A 6,000-nucleotide genomic window follows, 5' to 3' on the forward strand; every position below is an offset into this window, starting at 1 on the left:
TTCTAGGTTGGTTTTCACTAAAACCAATGGGACCCACATTTCCGTGTCAGAATAAGCGTGAAAACGACTCTGTGAATGGCCCCTTAGGGCTTATTTACACAGTGGGGAATTAATTATTTGGCAAATTAATTGAAATTTAAAAAATAAATAAATTAAAAAAAAAAAATGCCCAGGGCATGTTGTGTTTTGAAAAAATAAAATAAAAAAACACTACTGACCTAAAAAAAAAAAAAAAAAAAGGTATGAAGTGAATTTTATATTGCACTACAGACTTCAAGGTAGCAAAATGTATGAAAAAGAAAAACATGACGAATGCCAATAAAAGTTACGCTGTGTTTAGTTGCTATGGAAAGAGAATGTTACTATAAGATGGTACAATAAAGGTTCCTGCAAAGATTCTGTTTTCTCCAGGCCTAAGGCTGGTTCTGCACGCCTGTAAAGCGAACGCATTTTGGCATCCGTATTATGTCCGTGAGTCCAGGCCTGACGTGACAGCTGTTAGTTCAGGTCATCAGATCAGCAGTCAGGCCGGGACTCACAGCTGTAATATGGATGTAAGAATGTGTTCATACTTTGTTCAAGTGAGTCCAGTCTTAGGCATGTTTACACTATGTATAACACCGGCCGTTCTGGGATCCGGCCGGGTCACAGAATGGATGGTGTTAATGAAGATCATCCCGGCTGTTACTGCAGTACTGGCCGGATGATTTTCATTTTTGCTGGATTCTGATGCGGGCGCACACAATGGAGCGTGCAAAGAAAACTGACATGTCAGTAGTGGTCGCAGAAAACTGACACGTCAGTTTTTTGCGTGGCCGCTAGCGATACCGGCCAGAGTGTATACACTCGGGCCGTGATTCCATAGACGGCAGCACAATGTAAGTTTCATATTAATCATGGCGGTTGCAAATATGAAACTTATGTAGTGTGAACATAGCCTTAGGCTAGATTCACACTGCGGCAGAAGCTTTGTCATAGGCAAAATGCTGAATTTTTTGGGCCTATAAGACTCCTGTCAAATGATGGACAGGAGCAAAAGACCTGACAAACGCCTTTAAATTTTGTGGGGTCTGTTGGGCTCATTGATGTAGTGGTCCATTTACCCTGAACAAAGTCTCTGATGCAGTGTGAACCTAGACGTTTTGCTCCACAGTATTGGTACATAACTCATGGCCATAATACAGGTCACAAACACGGACGTATTATGGATAAACTGGCAGCAGTATATCATTGGTATTGCACCTACATTTAGCACATTAAATAGTGATGGGTGTCTTCTAGGAATTCAATCTCCACAAAAACGGATGCCAAATACTGAAGCTATACAGATCAAATACAGAATGCATACGGATATACCAGTAGTGTTATCCCTCTTCCATCTGTATTGTTATCAAAGACCAGATGCATTTTTGCAATGCGCCTGTATTTATATGACCATGTGAACAGTCCTATAGATTAAAGGTTTCCATAAACTTTAGACTTTCATTGGCATCAATATAAAGTGTATGGGGCCTTCCTGAAAAGACCACTGACAGATAATGTCGTTGGTGATAGGGTTCGTTTGTAATGGAAAAATCACTGCCTGGCCCCTTTGTTCTTGAATAGATAAGGCGCAGCCAGAGCTCTCTGGCTGCAGCTTACCCCACCCCTCCACACAGAAATGCTCAAATCTTCCCATGTCTGAGGAGGATGGGTCCGCAGGTGGGAGAGATAACTGATGGACAGATCGTTCAGTCGTCAGTTATTGAAGGTGTATGGGGACAATAACTACAGAATAGGATATGCTTAATCAAACAACATTTATTTAGGTAACACCTTCCCCATTATATACAATTATGTACAAATAAATATCACCAGGACAGCGAGTAGCCACCACAACTGCTGTCCTCTGAAACCATAGACAGTCCCTATATATCCTTATATGTGTACTGTATTTAACTGTATATACACTGTCACAAATAATGCCTCGGCACCCCGATGAGGTCATGGATACTAGCAACTGAAACGCACTGGACGAGGTGTTTTAGAATTGAGGGACTGGATCAGTACTATATAACACGTGATTGGTGTGACTGACTCTTGTACACTCAGGCCTTGTAAGAGACCGTCCGGTACTGGATGATCTTTAGCGCCGCTTAGTTCTGATGCGGGCGCATCCGTGTGCACCCGCATCAGAACTCCCCATAGCACACTATGGAGCGAGCGGCCAGCGCTGACAGGTTCTGTGGCCACTACTCAATGAATAGCGGCCACAGAAAACCGACATGTCAGTTTCTCGCGGCGCTGCTAGGGATTCCGGCTGGAGTGTATACACTCCAACCGGGATTCCATAGGCGGCATCATCACGTATATTATCGTATTAATCACGGCCGTTGTTGCAATCGACAACAAAGGTCGTAGTTTTACAAAAATATACGTAGTGTGAACATACCCTCAGACTGGACATGGTTACTTGGCTGGTGACGCCATCACGGTGTAGTCTTGATTGACAAGTACTGTTTATGGATCTGGTTACAGCTGATAGACCGACAAGGGATTTTGACTATATTGGATAGTTTTGACATAAGGAAAGAACGGCACAACATGGTGCATGAATCCCACAACTAGCAGATTTTTGGATATATTTGTACACAATTGTATATAATGGTGAAGGTGTTACCCAAATAAATGTTGATTAAGCATGTCCTATTCTGTAGTTATTGTGCATATTGCTAGGATACTCGGTCATCTAGTACTTGGTGTTACATATTACACTGGTTTATACAAGGTGTATGGGGTGTATGCGGTAAACCTAAAAAAAAAAAAAAAAAACCTGAAGTAATAGATATGTCAACACACTTGATGAAAGCACAGTTTCATATATTTGCATTTGAGTCTTCAGGACATTTTTGCACTTTTCTATGCCCTCCAAAGCACAGCCATACATATACCTGCCTACATACATGCGTTATTGTTGGTTGGTTTGTTGCATTTTGATAAAACACCAACAAAAAAGAATGAAGCAGAGTTATTAAAGGAGAAATATGGCGAAAATGTTTATTTAAGTATAGTATTGCCCCCCAAAAGTTACACAAATCCCCAATATACCCTTATTACTGGAAATGCTTATGAAGTGCTTTTTTTCCTGCACTAACTACTGCATCAAGGCTTCACTTCCTGGATAAAATGGTGATGTCACTTCCTGGATAAAATGGTGATGTTACTTCCTGGATAACAAGGTGATGTCACGACCCGACTCCCAGAGCTGTGTGGGCTGTGGCTGCTGGAGGATGATGGCAGAGGGATGCTCAGTGTCCCTCCAGTGCCCTGTGTCCCTCAGTGTCCCCCTGCCATCATCCTCTCCAGCAGCCACAGCCCGCACAGCTCTGGGAGTTGGGTCGTGACATCACCATGTTATCCAGGAAGTGACATCACCATGTTATCCAGGAAGTGAAGCCTTGATGCAGTAGTAAGTGCAGGGAAAAAAGCACTTTATAAGCATTTTTTTTTTTCGTAAGAAGTGTATATTGGTGATTTGTTGGGGGGTAATACAATACTTTAATAAAAATTTCCACTGGACTTCTCCTTTAAACATGTCTAGTAAACAAGCTTTTTGTTGTTGCCCAAAACAACCAATCAGAGCTCAGCATTCATTTTACTAGAAAAGAAATAAAAGCTGAGCTCTGATTGGTAGCTATTAGCCCACTGATAAATCCTCCCACCAAGCTCTAGGTAAGGTGTTCTTATTGGTGTTTCTCTCCATAGGTTTCTCTATACAATGATAACATTAACATCTATACAAAAAATAAATAAATAAAAATCACATGATTCCACCAGGTGAGACTGGCCTTGCCATGCTACAGCATCTTATTGCTCTTGTATTACAGGCCTGACTGCAGATTTAATGGCCTGAACGGACATCATCATTGAAGTGAATGCTGTCACTTAAAGTAATTAATCTTATGGTGGGGGCAGGACAGACACAACATCCCATAGCATGGCGGTTGGCTATATCTTTGCCAAGTACAGTATTATCATTTCTTTAGTTATATGGCACCAACTTATTCTGCAACACTTTACATATTTAATCAGTTCCCTTCAATCTAAATTACCTATGTGTATAGGTTTTGTTGTGTTGGAGGACACCGGAGTACCCAAAGGAAACCCAGGCAAACATGGGCACAACATGCAAACTCCTTGTAGATGTCATCCTTGGTGGGATTTGAGCCCAGGACCTCAGCACTACAAGGCCACACTGAAATCACCAAGAAAGTACTAAGTGCATATGGCCAATCGGAATACAACCAGACCCTAATAAGTGAGCAAAAACACCGTCACCATACACTTATGTGAGAAACTATGGAGAGTTATCTTCTGAAAAGTAATGCACAACATGACGTGAACCCTCCCTGAGGGTATGTTCACACGTAGCATAAGGAAATCCTCAGGTAAAATCTGCAGCAAACTTGAATATTCACTTTCAAATAAGAAAACAAATCCTTGCCATCAAATCCGCAACCTCTAATCCACAACATCAGTCGCTGATTTTATACAGGGGATTTTATACAGGGGAAACTCGCTTATAGCACTCGACAGATTTTTACCTACATTTTTCCTTGCGTGAAATTTGCCGCGTATATGTAACGCAAGAACGTAATCTGTAACAATACTACTTAGTAACAATACCAGAAGTGAACTAATAAACAAATATTATATTAAACAAAAGTAATGTAAAAAAAAAATCTTAATCCACAAATAACTAAAATCACACGTAGCCTATGAGCTCGTCTCTGAGCCTAATATTGCAAAAAAAAAAAAAAAAAAATCCTAGTTGAATAAGGAATGTGAGGCTGAAAATACGGTGAATGACAATTCTCTGCCTGCTGGGAAAATAAAGGAGGAAGGGGGGGGGGCGAACCAAGAAGTCATGATGAATCGCACTGTTGTGGCAAAAAATGGGCTAAAGAACAAAAAATAAAAATAATTCTAGGTAATTGTTAAGAGCCCAAACTCTATTGTGCTGGCATAAGAATTCTCAACTGTGCATTTTTTTTTTTTTTTATTTCCTTGCCTCCAAAAATGCAACTCCAATCCAGGAAATGGTTAAAGATCTAATAAACAAAGATGCCCCCCATTTCCTCCATACAGTGCCCCCAATATCTCACCCTCCCACCACTCACACACACCATGCATTCTAGCTGCTGACTTTGCATGAAGTTGTTGATCTCTATTTTTTTTTTTTTTTTTTTTTTTTTATTATGTGCAAATTGCATTTTGTCTTGTAAAATTCTGCAAAGTCCTGGAGAAGAGAAGAGTGCAGAGGGCAATGGCAGCAGACGGGCACAGCCAGCCATGTATATAGGGAGAGCTATATATCCATGCACTGCTAAAGTGCAGCTGCCCCCTCCCATACTCACACATATACACAACATCCTCCTACAGGAATACATTGTTGCAAACTTGGGAAGCTCTTAAAAAAGCCCAGAAGCCCCAGAGAGGGGAGAAAAGCCCCTCAGCAGCCAGCTCAGACTCCCCCCTGTCTGAGGAGACCCATTGCAGAGCTTTTTCTTACCCGTAGGGACTTTTTCCAGGCAGATTTACCGGGCCCGGTGCGCTGCTCTCTCTCCCCTCAGCTTCTCAGCTCCTCACCCCCCACCGCTGCTCACTGCCTCATTCCAATATGGCCCAGAGGCCGCCACTGCGCATGCGCCCCGCTCTCCTCCTTCACTCTCTGCCTTCTTTAATTTTTTTAGGGCATTTTTCGCTCTTCCTCCACCCACTTTTTTTTTCCTCTTTAGCTTTATTTTGTCACTCTTCAAACTCTTCTCCCCCCCTCTCCTCACCGGTCCCCGTGTATAGGGGGTGCACTTTAGTATTTTTGTATGACATGCCATTGACTAGTAAGGTGCCTTGGAAGTGGCTTTTAATCACAGGAAGTGCTCGAAATGTCTATTTTCTGCCCTAAATCTGCGAGAAAGCTGCTCCCCGGGCCAAAACTTGGAGTTTGGACTGAAGAGCTCG

At 42.0% G+C, this 6,000-nt stretch overlaps 1 protein-coding gene across 3 annotated transcripts in view; it reads right to left on the reverse strand.

Moving 5' to 3' along the window:
* The window catches only part of SFMBT1 (Scm like with four mbt domains 1), a 70,569-nt gene extending 64,916 nt beyond the window's left edge, over window positions 1–5,653 (reverse strand). For all 3 annotated transcript variants that reach the window (XM_069967166.1, XM_069967167.1, XM_069967162.1), the window contains exon 1: window positions 5,552–5,653. The gene's annotated coding sequence lies outside the window, so the exon portion shown is untranslated. The remainder of the gene's footprint in view (window positions 1–5,551) is intronic.
* Between the last annotated feature and the right edge of the window lie 347 nt (window positions 5,654–6,000).

Source organism: Dendropsophus ebraccatus, chromosome 4 (genome assembly GCF_027789765.1).
Source record: "Dendropsophus ebraccatus isolate aDenEbr1 chromosome 4, aDenEbr1.pat, whole genome shotgun sequence".
Taxonomy (NCBI): Eukaryota; Metazoa; Chordata; class Amphibia; order Anura; family Hylidae; genus Dendropsophus; species Dendropsophus ebraccatus.